This window comes from Macaca fascicularis, chromosome Y, assembly GCF_037993035.2.
Source record: "Macaca fascicularis isolate 582-1 chromosome Y, T2T-MFA8v1.1".
Classification (NCBI taxonomy): Eukaryota; Metazoa; Chordata; class Mammalia; order Primates; family Cercopithecidae; genus Macaca; species Macaca fascicularis.
The window spans coordinates 11849945-11870060 of NC_132903.1; the positions used below are offsets into that span (position 1 = coordinate 11849945).

The 20116-nt window shown below is 43.1% G+C and overlaps 1 pseudogene; it reads right to left on the reverse strand.

Annotated features, from left to right (window-relative positions):
* Positions 1-4629: 4629 nt before the first annotated feature.
* On the reverse strand, positions 4630-19271 carry LOC141409587 (testis-specific Y-encoded protein 3-like; annotated as a pseudogene).
* Positions 19272-20116: the final 845 nt, after the last annotated feature.

Sequence of the window (20116 nt, forward strand, 5' to 3'; positions counted from 1 at the left end):
GGATGGCCTGCCTACTCAGGCCTTGTGCTCACCTTCCTCTGGTGTCGTCTCGAAGTCCAGTTGCTGTGTCTTTCTGCTGATGGTTCCTCTGGACGTCCAGCTGCTGTCTCACCACGTGCTAGGGTCTCGGGGTTTCTTATAGCACAGGATGGGTGTGTCACACGTCAGAGCGGTCTTGGGAAATGCAACATTTGGGCAAGAAAACAGACGTGCGCGTCCTCACCTGGGTCAGTGAGCACAGGCCTGAAGGTGGAGCTCTAACCAAGGACCATGCCCTCCTCTACCCAGCACTTCCCTGCCCCACTTCCATATCAATATTTTTTGTTTAAATCTCCAAAACTAATACCCAATTTATTTTTATTTTTATTTTTTGAGAACGAATCTCACTCTGTCGCCCAGGCTGCAGAGGCGCAAACTTGGCTCACCGCAGGCTCCGCCTCCCGGGTTCACGCTGTTCTCCTGCCTCAGCTTCCTGAGTAGCTGGGACTACAGGCGCCGCCACCTCGCCTGCCTAATTTTTAATATTGTTAGTAGAGACGGGGTTTCACCGTGTTAGCCAGGATGGTCTCGATCTCCTGACCTCGTGATCCGCCCGTCTCAGCCGTCCAAAGTCCTGGGATTACAGGTGTGAGTCACCGCGCCCGGCCAAGAGTATGCAAATTCTTTAGAGAAGACAATTGGAGGAAATGGCATTAGAAGAGTCTAGGGTTAGGGTCACTAATTGGAAAATGGAAACAGCTTGTCCTGCAGGCCATGAAATCACTGCGGAAATATATCCCCTGTTGAGGAGAGGAACACACACTGGCTTCTCTCCTCTTCTCTAATCTCTGCAGTGTCACCCTTCGACTGAACAGAAACAGGAAGTAATTTTTATGGGAGCCTAGGAACCATGCCTCCTGGGGCGAGGCCTCTCTATTACAGAACAGTGCCAGGAGAGGTGAGTGATGTATCTGTGGGCATATAAACCCAGGACCACACACCAAGGAATATCAGAGAAAAATATAATATCAAATGATCAAGAGAGGAGTGGTTTCAGGAATGATTCATGCGTGATATTAGTGAAGACAAAAAAAGTAAAACAGAGCTTATGAGGTAGTAAACATAACAAGAATTTAGAGAAAAACGGGTAAAATTTTGAAGTCAAGAGTATTTACCTTTCCTTTTTGGATTTTTAAAATCCCTTCCAGAACCCTTTCCCCAATATCTTTCATTCATTGATTCATTCAAGAAATACTTATTGAGCTAGTATGGTCTAAGATTTGGGCAGATAGCATCATGTGCAGTTAGTACTTTTATCATTGAGAGAAAGAATGATTCTTTTCTCCCACAATGTTTTTCTTCCAAACATTCTTTTTGCAAATTCGTATTCTTACAGATCCAGTCAATTGTTCCTGCCCTAAGAAGGTTCCCCAAAGCCCTCTAAACCAAGTTATGAATTTCCTTCCTCGCTAAGTTAGTAAATTTTATATATTGTAACACTTGTCACTGTACCTTGCAATTATTGTTCTCTTCATTCTCCAATTAAGCTATGAATGTTTTGAAGGAAAAGGCTATAAAGACAATGGCTTGATGTTTGTCAGTATTTATTTTACAAAGGATTATTAGATATTTATACATAATGTTCTAACAAATTTATCCTGATTTTTGGAAAACAATAAACAATTTTCTCTGCCCATTCCCCATGAATTCCTCAACTTTAAACAATGTCTATTCTTTTGGAGCAATTATACAAACTTCCAAAAAACACCTGAAAGTGTTTTCATTTTGTTCTGTTTTGTTTTATTGTATTATTTTTTAGAGAGAAATTCTTGCCCTGTGGCCCAGATGGAAGTGCAGTGTGCCATCACTGCTCACTGCAACCTTGAACTTCTGAGTAACTAGAGCAGATGCATGCCGTCATGCCCTATTTAATTAATTAATTACTTTTGTAGAGTTAGGTCTTGCTAGGTTACCTGTGCTAGTCTCCAACTCTGGCTTGAAGCAGTCCTCCCTTCTCAGCCTCCCAAAAGCTAGCATTCCAGGCATGAACCACTGGACCTCAAAGAGGAAATTTTAGATTTTAGAATGTTGCAATACATTAGATTAAATTTTTTTTTCAATTTCACAGTTGCAATGGCACTTGAGAAAAATTATTTCTTATGGTGAAAGTGTGATTTCTCGTATCTAGTCATCTACTTTTGAAATCTTTATTCTGTTTACTTAAAACCTAATAACTCAGTCAGCTCAGCTGAAAACTGAGTCCATGGGTGTTTTTGTGTTGAGGTTATGAAGACAAATATAGAGAGATATTAAGAACAAAAAACATTTATTTTGTGTATAAAACACCTTCTTATTACGACCATATATTTGAAGAATTATGATAGGCACTTGATATGAGAAGGATTATGTATTGCTTAGTACATCCCAGGTGTTATCTAGGCAAATCTATATTTCTTGAGTCATATTATCTCATAGTATAATATTATGAGCTAAGTACAGTTACCTTCTCACTTTAGATAAACTCAAAGTTATCTAAGCATTCATAGTTCATAGCAAGATTAAAACAAGTCAATAGAAATATCAATTATACAAAAGAGTAAGAACTCATTTTTTTTTCTTGCAAATACTGAAATATTTGTTTGTTTTAAATAAAAGAGGTCCTGGGGTGTATGAAAATGGTAATATTATATATGATTTAAGTTGCCTCCCTAGAGGCACCAATATGTGCTTGAGCACACAATTGGGACACCATATTGCCAATATTGTTTAGATTTATTTGCTTTGAAACATTTATGCTAAAATTTTATCCTTGCAGGTGAGGCATCATGTATGACACTGGTAGTTTTTAAAAATACCCTGAAATACACACTTTGGTAACCAATTCTCCAACTTTGTTTTAATCAGGAGTGAATGATGTATGGCACTCTTAGTAAGTAAATGAATGTTTGAATTGCTGTGAGTTATTTTAGTAATTGCTCAGTTAACAATTTAAGCGAGTTCTTTACTTGTGCAATATCATATAAATGTGGGAAATTAAAAATTAATAACAGGATTTATGTAAATAAAACTTGCCATCTAATATGATATTTTTTCAGTAAGATGACAGCAGTAATTATGCTGAAAAATAGTCATTCCCATAGCTTAAGCCATTATAGCAATTTCCACCCCTGGGATTTCACAGTCAGATTCCAGTTCTGGGCAACAGTGATTAACAGAATGGTTATTAATGAGAAGAGATTTTGAGATGTCCAGCTGTGTTTAGATGTCAGTGCCTTGAAGGGATGGGTTTGGCAGATTAATAAGAAAGAGTGCATTGGACTAGATACTAAGAAACATACTAACTCGTTTTTCTTGTCCTCTATAACATGAAAGGTCAATTAGAGACATGAAAACAATGGAAAACAATTCACAGCATGGCCTGACATATCACTGAACTTTTATCCTTTAAACCATGTACAAAGTTTATTACATACGCAAAAGTAGGACTGCTATAGGAAGAAAGAGGAGAAGTCAGAAGTCACAATCCACATCTAGGTGACCATCTCTTGTGGATCGCACCCTGAGAGCTAATTAGAGTGAGCATCAACTTTCAGATTGCCAAGAGGGAACAAGGAGAATGAAGCTATCAGCAGTTAACATTATTGGATTAATTGAAAGAAATGTTGATAGAGGTTTTGTTAGTTTTCCATCAAATTGAGTACACATAAGGTAACTGCTTATCAAATTTCAAACAAAATTGTGATTTAATTTAAAAATTACATAACAGATATATTATGGATATCTCATATAAATTTTATGTACATGTGCACACTCGCAGTGTGCAAATGTGTGTCTATATCTAAATATATACAATCATTGACCAACAGTTAGAAATTATTATCCCATTTTACCATTCCCTTTACTAGAATTTTGTTAGAGATATAATTTTACCAGCTGTTTGAAGCCTATTATCTGGAGGCATGTAATGTATGGATACAATAAACCTGTGAGATATCACAGTGTTTGTGTCAGAGAAAACAGTAACACTGGTGTTATAAAAGATTAATTGTGAGGAGAAAGTTATACTTCACATTAGTACAAATACAGAAGTATGATTTCATCAAAAGCTGAAAAGTCAATATAATTTGTTTTTAATGTTCTATTTAAAATACTTAACTTCAAAGGGATTACTCAAGTAGAATAAAGGTGTGGGTCATAAATAATGTTGATGAATTCCATTTAATTTGCTGATTATTTAAAATATAAGTAAAATACTAAAAAGTACAATATAATGTAGTTTCATGAAGCATTTTTTATGGTTTTCCTAAAATTATGAGTCTCAATGGAATATTTTGAGACTGAGAAAGTTCCATATATCATTGTATTGTACTTTCACTTTATTACTTGCTTGCATGTCAAAACTGATGGAAATAAAAACGTTTATATTTACAGATATACAAAATGTGGATTTCTGTTTATGTTTTCCAGTGAAATAAAGTTACCAATAATTGTATCTATATAGGGAAATGTTTACAAGCCCAAAGTTCTTAACTTTCTTTTATTTTGAAGTTTCATATTTCAGTCTAGGTATGAGATGCAATTGACTGTGATCATTCTTTGATTTTGCCATGATTACTGAGTTTCCAATACAGTGTTAGGAATGTATAGGCTTTAAAGCTTGTTTTCTTCTTCTTCATCATCTCCTTTTGGATCTGTACATATAATTTCTGCAGTAATGTGCATCATTATCTGACATAAGGTTGCTGAAAGATACAAGCATAAATAGAATTAGTATTTTCAGTGAATCTTTAGGAATAGACAAGTAAAATTGAAAGATAATTATGGTGAGGAATGTAACTATGCAGTTTATCACAGTGGTACAATAAGGGTGAAAATAAATTTTAAAATATGTGCCTCATCCAAAACACGAGGTAGTAAAAATGAAAAGTTTAATTTGGCATAAAAAACAGTTTAAAAGTTATGATTATTTCTAGTGACAGCAAGTAGCTCAGAAAACATGATGAATTTGCAGGTCAGGATGGGGAGCATGGGTCTGGGGGAGGGCCCCAAAGTCCTAGGCAGGTTGAGGGGCTCGGGGGTATTTCAAGAGGAGAGGTGGGAAGGGGAAACGCATGCTTCACCCCACTAGCAGCCCACTTCAGCCCATCAAGATGAAATTGTCCCTTGACTATCTTCTTTCTCCTTCTTGGACAGGCAGGTGGAGGAATTCAGCCATCCTGAGTACTGGTGGCAGGAAGAAGTTTGCCTTTCATCACAATGTTTACTTCCACAATGAAGTGATCATTAAGGAGTATTGCATTGGCATCCTCAATAAGGTGTGCCTCCCTGCATGATAGAGGGAGTGTATGTGGGAAGCTAGGCTTGGCCTTGTAGCAGGAACGGGCCTCAGACAAAACCTCTCAGACACTAAGTTGTAGAAGGAAGGGCTTTATTCATCTGGGAAAATCGGCAAGCTACCGTCTCAAAATCCCAGCTCCCGAGGGCACAATTTCTGTCCTTTTTAAGGGCTCACAGCACTAAAGATTTCATATGAAAGGGTTGTGATTGATTAAGCAATCTAAGGGATACATGACAGGGGTTTCATGCACTGGTAGTCAGAGAGAAACAGAACAGGGCAGGGAGTTTCACAATGTTCTTCTATACAATGTCAGGAATCTGTGAATAACATCGGTTTCTAAGTCATGAGTTTATTTTTAACTACTGGGTTTAGGCCAGGCAGACCCAGGCCTGGTTCTGGGCTGCCTGTCTTTGGTTTTACTTCATTGTTTGTTGTGGTTGTTGTTGTTTTGTTTTGTTTTTGTTTTTTCTAAAAACAGGTACTGAGGATAAAACAATATAAAACAAAGTGAGAGGGTCTTTCTCTTTCCTCTTTTCCCCCCTTTGAGACTTTCACTTATTAGTGGGAGTTGTCACTTCCATTTTCATTATTTATGTCTTCCTGTGCAATAGATTGATAGTGATTTATATAGTATGCTTGTGCTGACGCATTTTGGTGAACTAAAGTAGTGACAAAGCTTTTTATTATTTCAAGAAGTACAGGTATCAGACAAGAAGTATAGGTATCAGACCCTTACTTCTATTGTAAGAGTTTTAAATTCTCCTGTTGCTGGAACTAATTTCAAAACATGGCTCCTGGAGTAAGTCCGTGCCACACTTGCATGGGTACATGTGCCAGTTTTGTTATATCTTTAACTGTATCTTCAACTACCTGCCCCTGATCATCTATGTGTAGACAACAATTAGTAAGGTTGAATTTTCCACAAACTCCTCCTTCAGCAGCTAGCGAGTAGTCAAGCACTAGTCTATTTTGATAGATAGCATTTCCTATCAGAGTTTCTTGCCAGGCAGGAACAGTGAAGGCTTGTCTGATTTTATTAGTGATAATTTCTAAAACAGCTTGTATGATTTGGTTGTGCATGTAGATGGGGGTCTGATATCCTCATGAGCCATCTTGTGCTCAAGTGGCGGGTCTATAGTATTGTATGATTCTTTCTGGGGTCATTCATCACCTTTCTAATCACCTATGGCTATGCTTCATTTTTCATGGGAAGCATAAACTGGGAAACCTTGAAGTTCACCTGTTTTTATGGGCAGTAAGAAGACAGATGGCTTAATGGTGCTAATCACACAGTTACCTGTCCACTAATCAGGCAGCTTAGCATAAGCTCTGTGTCCCCATATCCAGTATAACCTGGTGGGGGCTCTCCAGTCCTGGTGGAATTCTGGGTGGGCCTAAACAGTCTGCAACTTTGGAAATTTAATGAAAGGATTTCTTTCTGTGTAATTGAAACTCCAACATGTAACTGTTTTTGCATTACCATTATACAGCTTTTGCCTAAGTCAAGTAAGCCACCTTACAGGATTAGTGAATCCCTTTCCTTCACTAGTTATGCAATACTGTCCAATAATTGAGACTTTTAGAACCAAAAGAATTGTCAGGATGGTTCTTTTGGACCTGGAATTCATCAGGAACTGGGTCTGTAGGAATTAATTCTTGGGCTCCCCATGGCCAGTGATATCTTTTTATGGTTCCTGTACAAACATAACATGAAGTGACTTTTAGAGACTGGGCTACATGCTTGGCTAATTGCAAAAACAAATTTTTAGTTTTTCCTGGAATCTCAGGTACTGGCACATTTAGTTCATCATAGAAAGTCTGAAATACTGGTTCTGGAGATTGTCTTTGAATATCTCCTATTATTAGGATGCTTATGTTAGGATCTAGTCTTTTTCCATCAATGCCTAATGTTATATATTTTTCTGTATTCTATTTTGGGTCTGAGGGGTTTGTGATTACTAATTCTAAAGGGTTGCAGCTCTCACTCATGCAGGAGGGGCTGGCTTTTCCTTTTTGGAGCTAAACAGGATCTTTTCCATCTTCTTTCCAGGTAGCCCAAATGACACAATACTAGTACTAACACATCTCACATGAATATGATTCTTGACAGGTATACTTGTTTTCTGCTGTGTAACTTCTTAATCTAGAGAACTGCATCCTATCTTATGCTGTTTATTATTAATAGCGGCATAGGCATCAAATTTTAAGGTTACATTTTTGGGGACCTCCGTTTCTTCTGTTTTAGCTATTACTTTACTTGTATTGTTTTAGGAAAAGACCAATCCTTAGTCTTACTTCAAAGACTGTGATAATGGAAGGTTCAGAGGGGTCATAGCACACATCAGTCTTGTCACTTCCTGGATTACATACTTTGTACTGGGTGTCATTATACAGACAGGTTCCTTTTGGAGTTCCTAGGCATTCATAATAGCTGTAAAATAAAAAGATTGTCTTCACTTGTCCTACCTTAGTGACCTGATGTATGTACTGAAGGCAGTCCTCTGTGTGGGAAGAAGCAGTTTACCGCACAGGTCTATGTTGTAAGGATGATTTTCCTATGATGATTTTCCTCCTGCTTTGGCCATGAGTAGACCAGTCAGCTTCTGCGTGTGACTGGAGCAGGGCTTATCGTTTTCCTCAGGGTCATTTTGCAGGGATTGTCCAGGCTTGGTTTGGCTTCCTAGGCCTCAGTGGCTGCAGGCTTCACATGGCTATGGTGAATCCAGGCTGGGATTTCTTCCACCTTTACAACTGTGGGAGTGGTCAGGATAATGGTCTGGGGTTGCTTCCATGGTGGTAGCAATGGAGCTACGTTCCAGTCCTTGATCTACACACGATCACCTTCAGTGAGTTCTAGAGCCTGGCTTAGAGCAATGAGTTCTGCTTTTTGGGCCAAAGTGCCCTGAGGCAATGGCTTAGTTTAACAACATCATTTAAGGTTACTAACGCATATCCTGCACACCTTTCTCCTTGCAAGTTGATGAAGCTGCTTCTGTCCACATATAACCCTTAATCTACTTAATCTACTGATTCCCATGGCTGGTCTTGATGATCTGGTTGGCTAGAATAGACAGAGTCCAACATTTCTACACAGTTATGTTTAGCAGGGCTGTCAGATACCGGGAGCAAGGTGGCAGGATTTAAAGTGTTACAGACTTTAACGGTTATGTGGGAGTTTTCACGTAACAAGCCTTGGTACTTAGTTAATCTGGCATTTGTTAGCCAATGGTGTCCATTGGTATTCATGAGAGTTAACACCGCACAGGGGGCTTTTATATTTAGGTTCTGTCCAAGGGTTAGCTTGTCAGCTTCTTGTGCTAACAGGGCTGTTGCTGCCAAGGTTCTTAGACACAGAGGCAAGCCTTTAGAAACTTCATCTGGTTGTTTTGAGAGGTAGGCCACTGGTCTTGGCCAGGGCCCCACAGTTTGAGTTAAAACTCCCACTGCCATTTTTTCTCTTTCTGACACATAGAGCGTGAAAAGTTTTGTCAAATCTGGTAATCCTAAAGCTGGGGCCAACATAAGTTTTTCTTTTAACTTATGAAAGGCTTGCTGTTGTAGAGTCCGCCATTCAAAGGGCTCTCTGTCGCCCCCCCTTTGTAACTCCATACAGTGGTTTAGCTAGCACTGCAAAGTTTGGGATCCATAATCTGTAAAATCCCACAGCCCCTAAAAATTGTCTTACTTGCTTCCGGGTTTTAGGTTCCGGTAGGCTGCAGATGACCCGCTTTCTTTCTGACCCTAGGCTGTGCTCCCCTTTTTGAATAGTGAATCCTAGGTAGCATACCTGTTGTCTGCAGATATGAGCTTTCTTCCTGGACACCTTATACCTACAGTCCTCCAGGTGCCGAAGCAGGGCATCTGTCCCTTTTGCACCCCCGACTGCCATGGAGTGTCCTAGCAGAAGGTTGCCTACGTACTGGAGCAGGGTGCAGCCTAGGTCTTCAGCAGGAAACTTCTGGAGATCCCGAGCCGACGCTTCCCCAAAGATGGTGCGGGAATTTCTGAACCCCTGGGGAAGCCGAGTGCAAGTGTACTGAGTGGTGACACCTGACCCTGGATCTCCCCACTGCAAGGCAAACAGCTTTTGGCTCTCAGGAGCTAGCCTGATGCTAAGGAAGGCATCTTTCAAGTCCAGGCAAGTAAACCAGCCGTCCTCAGCTGGCAGCAATCCTAACAGTGTGTATGGGTTAGGAACTGCTGGGTGCAGAGTCACTGTAACTTGGTTTACCAAGCGTAAGTCCTATACAGGTCGATAGTCTTTGGTCCTTGGTTTAGGGACAGGTAGGAGGGGGGTGTTCCATGGAGACTGGCAAGGAACTATAATCCCGAAGCCTTTTAAGTGTTTAAGATGAGCCTGTATTCCTTTAAGGGCTTCCCTGGGAACCGGATACTGCTTTTGTCTGAGTGGCTGGGCCCCAGGCTTAACTTCTGTGAGTATGTTTGGGGCTTGATTGATTACCAATCCTGGAGGATTGTCCTCCACCTATACTTGGGGCCATCGCTTAGCTTAGAGCCAGTTTTATTTCCTGACCTGTCTAGGTTAGGAAAAGACTCCACTCTTCCTCCTAGGGGACCGTAGGGCCATGTTTCTGGTAACTCCAGTTGTAAAGAGCCTTGTTTTGTAAAGGAAATAGTGGCTCTCAGCTTGCTAAGCAAGTCTCTTCTTAACAAAGGCAATGGGCAGTCAGGCTTAAATAGAAATTGATGAGTCACTTTAAGTCCTCCTACCAAGCAGGTCTGTGGTAGGCAGAAAGCCTGCTTGGTGGGGACTCTTGCTGCTCTCATTATATAAATGGTCTTTTTAGATAAGGGGGCCACTGGAGTCATTATTACTGAGTGTTTTACTCCAGTATCGACTAAAAACTTGACGTCCTTGCCCTCTATTGTCATCCTGACCATGGGCTTCTTGGGGGCATTTGAGCCTGGTCCTTTTCAGTCTAGCAGCCTTTCAGCTAGATTGACCAAAGTTCCTTCATCTTTGAGGTCTTTTGTTCTGCATCACTTTGTTTTTCTTTTAGTTGTGGACATTTATCTTTCTAATGTCCTATTTCTTTGTTGTAGGCACATTGGTCATGCTGCAGACGTGAGTGATTGGACTGGGCATTTTTCCTGGAACTCTCCTTTCTTCGCCCTTTCAGGGGATTCCTTTAATTGCCGCAGCCAGCAAATCAGCGTTTCTCCTGGCCTGGTATTCGCCCTCCTTACAGCTTTCTCAGTGGCTTTGTTACATCTCTATTTACAAATACTTGATTAGCTCTTTCCAGTAACTGTGAGGTATTCATTCCTGCAAAAATAGCCTGTTTTTGCAATTTTCTTCAGAAATCTTCCACACTCTGACTAACTAAAGCTGTATTAATCATACGCTGATTATCAGGACTATCCAGATCAAAAGGAATGTACATATAATAAACTTCATACAGTTTTCATAGAACTGGTCTAGGCTTTCTTCTTTTCTTTGGATGACTTCAGAAAGTTTATTTACATTGCTAACCTTTTGAGCCCCTTTTTTCAACTTCTCAATTAATGCCTCTCGCTACCCTCTCAGCCTCTCCATATCTGGTCCCTCATTTGGGTCCTATTGAGTGTCCCTTCCTGGCAGCTGAATTCAAATATATTCCCAAGGAATTTTGATAATCAGCTGGGATGTGCTCCTCTAGCCATTTAGCTGCCACCTGCAGCATGCTTCACCTTTCATCTGTGTTAAAGAGGTACATGAATAGCTGGTGGCAATCAGCTAAGTAGGATTATGAGTCTGGATAATTGTTTGGAGAAAGTCAATTACAGCTTGAGGTTTTTCAGTGTAAGATGGAGTGTTGCTTTTCAAATTGAGGAGGTCAGCAGAGGTGAAATGATGATACGCCAAGGCACGCCTTTACACTATGTGTCCGTCCTCATCTACCCAGTATATCGCTGCTCTCTTAGGGGCATTTGGATTCCAGTCTTGGACTGTAAGCAGGCCACCAAAGGTGGAGTTTTTCCTGCAGCTTCACTTTTTTTCTTGTCTACTCTGGGTGGTGTAGAGGCTGTAGGCTCAGGAGAAGGGGCTCTCCCCGCTTGATAAGGGGTTGGGTACTGTTGGCACTATCTCCTGCCATGAGTCCTCAGCCTCTGGGTCAGACAGGATTTTAGGTGCTGGCTTCCCTTGTCCAGTGGAGCGAGAACCTTCCTTAACTGACTGTCCTTTTGCTACTAATACTGCTACTGCCTGTCCTCTTAACCACGGTGGGGAATCTAAAACTAGCTGTAACCAGGAATCTATATATAAGAAATTGATCTGGGTGTCCAGGCTTGCCTGTTACTTTGTGCCATTCTTTTGAAACTAAAGACCTGTCTAAGCTTCCTTCTGATGGCCAGCCTACACCTAATGCTGGCCAGTCTATTTCACACAAAGTTCTAAGTTTTCCTGAAGTCATAGGGACTCCATAGTCTCCACTGAATCTTCTCTTGAAAGTTTTTAGCATAGTTCCTAATGGGGTGGGCTTGCTGTGCACCTGAGTTATGTTTTCTTAAGACAAAATACCATGCTCACACCACACACATTTACCACAAAACAAAGAATGGGTAAAGAGGGCAGACACACACTTTTATCGCTTATACTAAACTAAAATCAGAACACCACGAAATTCAAAATCCGAGTACTAAGAAATTTAAGCCAAGTCAAAAGTAAAACCAAAGTATCCAACAATTCAAGTCAAGTCCAAACCAGAACAAAAGTGCTTATCCAGGCACACTCTGGGTGACCAGGCCACGCTTCCACTCAAATGGAGTGGGGTAAGTTCTAAAGACTCGTCTTACTAAGTTTCGGATGCCTGGACTCCAAGTGCCAGTTCCTTCTCGGTGTTCAGCCACTGTGTTAATCCTCCACGGGGGCCTGCCATGCACTGCTCTGGTGAGGTGTTCCACTGGGGCAATTGCCTATCCAGGAGCGCTCTTTGTATTGTGTCACTGAGGATCAAATACCCCGCAGGGATGCTCCAAAGGGCAGGCCTAAGCTGCCTAACAGGCTGTCTCAGCCATCCATCAGTTACCTCACTTCCCGGTCAGGGAACCGAGGACGGGCTGCAGACAAAACCTCTCAGACACTCAGTTGTAGAAGGAAGGGCTTTATTCAGCTGGGAGCATTAGCAAGCTACCGTCTCAAAATCCGAGCCCCCTGAGCATGCATTTTTTGTCCTTTTTAACGGCTCACAACACTAAAGATTTCATATGAAAGGGTTGTGATTGATTAAGCAATCTAGGGGATACATGACAGGGGTTTCATGCACTGGCAGTCAGAGAGAAACAGAACAGGGCAGGGAGTTTCACAATGTTCTTCTATATGATGTCAGGAATCTATCATAACATCGGTTTCTAAGTCATGAGTTTATTTTTAACTACTGGGTTTAGGCCAGGCAGACCCAGGTTTTACTTCATTGTTTTTGTTTGTTTGCTTGTTTTTTCAAAAAACGGGTACTGAGGATAAAATAACATAAAAAAATGTGAGAAGGTCTTTCTCTTTCCTCAGCATGAGCCTTCCTGACTTCACTCCCTATGGGATACAGGGCGACAGGCTCCACTGCAGTCCAGTGGTTCCAGGGTTGTGCAGATGAAGACTCCATTTTTAGGCAGAACACCTCCTAACTGAGCGTCTTCAGCTGGTTGGCTGATGGTGACTGCCCAGGGTATGGCAGGATTGCAGAGGTGGGGTGTCTGTGGGGCATCATGAGAAAGGACCTTGCTTGTCATTCCTCAGCATTGGAGGAATTGGCTTTGAACCAGAACCTGACCTGTCATGACTACTTTGACCAGTCCCCCAGATCATCAGCCAGGGCCTGTGGCTCAATCTCCTGCAGTGTTACCCGAGGGAGTTAGGCCTTGAGCCAAGGCTTAGGAGGAGGCTGCAGTAAGCAAACTCAGGCCATACATGGGCTGGGGTATAAAGGTCCATCAGGAAACTGTAGCACCCACATTATGGACTGGGGAACTCTAAGCTGCTTAATAGGCATAAGCAGCTAAGGTCTTAATAGGCATAAGCAGCTAATGAGTGAGAAGCCAGGCTCAAGGGATAACTGCTTTATCATCCCTTGCTAACTTCCTTCCCTGTCCTGAGGACTGCTGCCACCTGGGGCTCAGTTTGGACTCAATGATGGCACTCTCACCCTCCATGCAGATGCTCACCTGAGACCCATGAAGGTCTACATCCTTCCAGAATGGCTCTCCCAGGCCTGTCAAGTTTTGTTTCGATGACCCCAGGCTCCCCTGACATGCTTTTTCCCATCTGCCATCCTCATTCAGCCAGCTCCTGCCCAACCCCAGGAAAGACAGGCCACCAAACAGCATATCTGGAGGACCACCCATGGCTCACAGGGGAGGAAATGTGAAGAGGCAGCAAAATGGAAGGGGACCTTCTGTGTGTGTCCAGGAAGGCAATCTGACTGGACATTAAGGCCCACCTCACTATTGGTGAGGACACCCTGTGTCTCTTAGCCCTGAGCAGGTGCACACAAACACATACATTGTCTAAATGACATTGACATCAATATTACCTAAGTTATCTACAGATTCCATACAACCCCTGTAAAAATATCAAAGACCTGTTCTTCATAGAAAAATAATCCAAGCATCCTAAATTTGCTATGAAATGGCAGAAGATTCTGAAGACCCAGACCAATCCAGTAAAAAGCACAAAACTGGAGGCATCACACTCCCTAACTTCATATTATACTACAAAGTGTTACATACCCGAATAGAAGAGCACTGGCCGCAAAGCAGAGACATGAGCTAATGAAAAACAATAGGGGCCCAGAACTAAGTCACTGCATTTGCAGCTCACAACGTTTTCCCAAAGAAGCAGGAATGCACAATGCAAAATCAAGTATCTTCTATAAACTAGGTTGGAGAAAACCTGAATATCTACATAAAGGAATTTACAGGTAGATTATTTCTCATCAGACTCAATTGTCAGACCTGAAATGATAAAAAACATACCAGAATAAATCACAAGGAAGAAGTTCCATGACATTGGTGTAGGCAGATCATCTCAAAGTGACTGCAAGAGCGCAGTAAACACCATTAAAAATGGAGAATGGGGTTATATCAAACTAAAGTGCTTCGGCACAAAGGAGGAAACTAAACAGAGGGAAGGACATCTCACAGGATGGGAGAAATTATTGGATCACCATATATCTCTTAAGGGGTGAATATTTACAGTACATAAGGAACTCCAACAACTCAAGAGCATGAAAACAGGCTAAGGATGTGAATACTCATTTGTGAAACCAAGACATGCAGTTGCCCAACAGATACAATAAAAAGCACTCTTCATTCTTAATCCATTGGGAAAATCAAAACCACAATGAGATTTCATCTTATGTCAGCCAGAATTAAAGACAAACAAACGAATAAACAAAACCTTCATTTCTGGCGAGGATGCAGAGAAAATGAAAAAAAATGAAATTCTTGCACACTTTTGGTGATAATGTAAATTAGTGCAGATATTACAAGAAGCTTTTTAGCTTTTATTTAAGTATGAAGAGTCTTCAGAAATCTACAAGTATAACAACCCACCATATGATTCAGCAAATTAGAATACCAGGGCATACCCACAAGTACACAAATCAGTATGTTGAAGCAGTGTTTGCACCCATGCAATTATTGCTGCACTCTACATTTTTGCTATAGCCAAAATACGGAAGCAACCTCAGTGTCCCTCAATTGATGAGTGGATTTAAAAAAATGGGGCACATATGCACAATGGAAAAATGTGCTTCAATAACAAAGAAGGAAATCTCACCACTTGTGACAATGTATGTGAATCTGTTGAATGTCTGCATGCCATTTTGTTAAGTAACATAAGCCAGATATCAGAAAGGCAAATAGCACACGACTTCGTTCCTATATGAAATCTAAAAAGCAGACCACACAGAGGTGGTGACTCCACGGGTTGGGGTGATGTTTAGTGAAGAGGGTACACTGAGTAGATGTTGGATCAAGAATACATAATTCTAGTTAGAAAGGAGGAATAGGTTAAAAACATTTTCTACAGCATGCTGACTATAACTTGTGATAACACATTCTTTCTCTAAAAAATTCTAAGCCTTTGTATGTCAAGTTTTATTACCACAAAAATGACTAGTATGTGAGGTCGTGGACACGTTGATTAGCTGGCTGTATCCAACGCATAACATATATGACCTTTTGAACATCACCCTTTAAGTTATATATATGTATCATTTCATATGACAATTTAAAAAATAAACATACAATTTTTAAAATGCCTTAAGAAAATAAATGTCAATAAAGTATTTCATTATAAAGAACTGCTCTTCTTTTCTACCTGTATCAAAGTATTTTCATGACACAGGACAAGATGCAACGTCGTTTGTTAAGTTAAAAATATGTATATGTAAATAAAATAAATCCCAATGTAGATGTTCAATTGAAAGATAGAAATTACAGGCCTGAAGACTATAGTCCATGAATTGAAACCTTCACTGCATGTTTCAAAAGAAGAGGTGAGGAGGCAGAAGATAAAAGCAGAAAAATCAATTCAATTCCAGGGCCCTGGGTCACACCTGTAATTGCAGCACTTTGAGAGGCTGAGGTGCGAGGATTGCCTGTACTCAGGAGTTCCAGATCAACCTGGGGCAACGTGGGCCCATGTGTAAAAAGTAATTAATTAGTTAATTAATACGTAGCTGGGAGGGGTGGCATGCACCTGTAGTGCAAGCTGGGTAAGAGTCTGAGTTGAGAGGATTACATGGTTGTGGGGTGTCCAGGTTGCCATGGGCTGAGATCGTGGTGCTGCTGTCCAACTTAGGAGACAGAGTAAGACCCACTCTCAGAAATAAAACAAACAAAACAGAGTCAAATTAGGTAAAGTAAAACTATGTAGTGTGAGGAGAACAAAAATAAACAAAACATTATTAGAGCCTATGCAATGCTATGAAAGAAACCAGCTTTCACATAATAACAGCCCCTGATGGGGAGAACAATGAGAAAGGGCAGAGAGAACACTGGAAATAATAATACACCAAACTCCCCAAATGAGTTAAAAGACATAAATGTACAAAGTGTACTTCCTTTCACCTCAAAGCCCTTAATAACAAGTGTCTCTTTCTGTACCCCTGGCATGCATTCAGCTCACTTGATCCTCTTTGGGGAGGTTCTCAGACCATGATGTACCCTTTCTGTATGCTCTCCTTTTGTTATTTCACATCACTTATCTGTAGCAGGTCATAACAAATCAAAATTCTTTGACATTGTTTGACACAATGAAGAGCTCAGATATGAGTTCATTAAACAATAGTTTATGACATGTTGTGAAGAAACTCTGTATATATGATGTTTGTTAAAAGATAATACAAAATAAAAACATAGGGAGAAGTACATTGTGACTGTCAAAGCCTCATCCCTGAAACAACATATCTCTTCTCATAGAAGCTGTGCTGACCAGAGTCCATACAGGACAAGAATGTCAGCACTCTATTACTGTGTCACCAACAGATGCTTATGTTGGAAGTGTTTTATCTGGGAACAGGGAAGAAAGTGGCACACCCAACAGTGAAATCCTCCTCCCCCATGTGTAAGAGGCAAACCCTTGTCCTGCGCACAGATACAGATGTTCCTGGGAAGCAGCCAACCACTCTAGAATGAACACTGTGTTTTGTCCTCCTGTATGAGGCTTGTAACACATGCTCTGCAACTACATTCTCTTTACATTTTTAACCTCATGCAAAGTACACTGAAAAGGCCACAGAAAATAAAAGGGGCTTGGGCTTCAGAAACAATCTGCAGTGCCAGTCATTGGGGAGAATAGAGCCTCACTAGAGTTTGCATGAGCACCAAATGCACTCATAACGCTACATACATCATCGGCTACTCACCTAAAAAGAATATTGGAAAAAAGCTTAACCCAAAGAAATATGTAAACATCAACAACAGTGTCCATATCCTGGGTCATCAAGTGACAGAGAGTTCAGGCATGGATCCTTGGGCAATCTTATATTCCACAAATCCAATACCTTTCCCCTCACTTCTACATGTTTGTGTTTTCCCTTAATCACCTATGCCAAAAGGTGCATTCTGAATGCATTCCCACAAGCCTCTCTAACCTTTCCCAGAGTCTCACCATACACCTTACATGCCCATTTCTTCTCACATTGATGGAACTGCTGGTCTTGAGAGGCTGATTGTCCCAGAAAAGGATTATGCATTCACCTTTAAAGAAAAGTAACCTGTGAACTCAACACGGAAGTTAACTTTAACATTTTCATCATCCTGTGGTATCTTAAGTGTCTGATGATACCCAAAATGAAGGTTATTGGAGACACCTCATCCCAGCAAACTGGGCCCTGGGTATCTTAGTATTCATTAGCCCCTTTCCTTGAACTGTCTCTGCTTCCACAGGATGAAGTAAACCTCCAACTGAAATCGATTATCTTTTTTTTACCCCCTCTTCCTGTCTGCATTTTTTGTGACTGGACCTGTGAACACTAGGGGTCATTTCTAATACTTCCCAGTGAGGACCCACCTCAGCACTCCTATTAGATCCTGCGAAGTTGTGGTCACCTGTGACGTTCACGAGATATTCCTTGGTAATCACTTTATTCTGGAAGTAGGGGTTACTCCGAAAGAACAACATGATCTGGCAGAGATGAACGGGATGCTTCGCTTCTTTCACCTGTCCGGACAAGGTGGAGAAAGCTTAAACACCTTTTTGGCTGAGGTGCCCACTGTTGCCTGCAGGAATAAATTATGTCCCTTGCCCTCCCCCACTCAACCCTCCAGCCTTAGTCTTCCCGGCCTCACCTCCAAGTTGATCATGTAGCTCAGCATGTCTTCATCTTGGTCAGTGAGCAGGGCCGACATCTGAGGGTGGTTTGCAATCTGATTGAGGTCAAAGAGCCTTGAGATGCAACGGAAAGAAAAGCTAGAAGCAACGGGGAAGGCCTAAGAGCACCCAGAGGGGCGGCTAGGGGATTTTTTCAGATCTGCATCCATGAATGACCTCCCTTTCTCCTCTCCCTCCCCCTGAATTCAGACCTCTCGGGGTTCACCGAGGGTGTATCATTGTGAGGCTGACCGCACTGACACGGGGAGGGGCGATATGCAGAGAACTGCCGGTGTCTGAGGCCTGGCAGAATCTGCTCATACCCGAAGAAGCCCAGTCCCAGATCGGACTGGCAAGGCGGAGCAGTCACAGTCCCTTAACAATAGCTTGATTCACAGCAACACGTGTTCTGCTGAGAACTCGCTTCTGCTCTTCAGAAAGATGCCCCAAACGTCTGCTGCTTGGCACCATGAAGCGTTTCTCTCACGCACGCAGGAAAATAGTACCCGTGTCTGCTCTGGCTTTCTTCAGCCACATTTGTCTGTGGACACTCACCCGTGTTCCCCAAATGGTCACATCGACGCCGAGCCGCCCGTAAGTTCCTTACACTTCCCAAGAGCACCTCTCAACTGGAAAAGCAGAAGAAACACTGCAAAGGATACAACATTGGCCCAGAAGCCAGGCATGCTCTGGATGATGGCGCCTCTGCGGTCCAGGTGGGGCTTGCGCCTCCGCTCCATCTTTTCCCTCTGCTGAGAAAAGGCCTTCCTGGCTCGGGCATTAACCGGCTCCAGCTCCACCTGAACGGCCAGCAGCTCCTCCAGTGCAGACTCTGGGCTCATGGGCCCAGGGCCAGGCTGTGCCCGCTGGACCTGCTCCTGCCGCTTCTCGTCGGCTTCCTGGTGGGCCACCACCTCCACCTCCGCCATTATGTCATCCGCTCCCAGCACCGCCTCCTCCCCCAAAGCTACCTGCTCGCTCTGCGCCCCGGCCTCCCCCTCCTGTAGAGACTCCATCCTGAAGACGGTGCCCCCCTTCGGACTCCCACTGACCACCGCCTGTGCTGCCGGACCCTCACCGCAGGAACCCTGCCGCTGCCCTTCACCGCAGCCGGTGGGACGGCGGGCCCTCAGGGCGCATGCGCCGGGCTAGCAGGCGCCCCCTAAGGGACTGCACGCAAAGGGCGCAGGGAGCCGCGGGAAGACATGGAGACCAAAGGGCACCAGGAGCCCCTCCAAGACCGCGGTTCTCCCCTGGCGGCCAGTCAGTGCGAGGGCGGTGGGCGTCTCCCCGGGCAGCAGCAACCTAGGCTGGCCTGCAGTCCCAACCTCCCGAGCTATGCCTCCTCTGAGAAGCCCTCGGGGCTTGCGCCAGGTAGCGCTGCATCCAGGCACACGCGGGCTGCGTGGCCTTTGGAATCTTGGGCATGGAAGCCCTGTGCCCTCACTGACATCCTGAGTGTGGCAAGCCATTGACCCACACGGCACGTATGAAACATCTCACTTCACTGGGCAGGCCAGGTAGATGGAATGGAATACTGCAGATCCAGAGGAGAAGTCTCTCTGGCTGCTGGGGCGAGGGCAGCCGAGGCGGCCTGGGGAAAGTGGGTCTGGGCGGGCGCGTGGGAGGAAAGTCTCTTGGTTAGGCTGAGGTGGAATTCGTCTGCTCCAGAGGCCAGAAGGCCGGCACGCCCTCTGGCAGGTCTATGACAATACAGACTCCGCGTAGCAGGCTTCCTCCCGGAGGGTGCTGTACGGAAAGGAGCATTCCAAAGGGGCTCCCGTCCTATGCCCTAGACGTACCGGAGGCCAGCCTCCAGGGCTGGCCATGGACAGCCAGCGTGCACACCGTTGTGCACTGCCTTGCCGACCCAGAGGCTCCCATAGCGCTGAAGCGCCTGTCTCCCCCCTGCTGGCGCTGGACCCAAAGGGGTGTAGGCCCTGAGCATACATAACCTCCTTTGCACCCAAGCCATTCCCATAGGG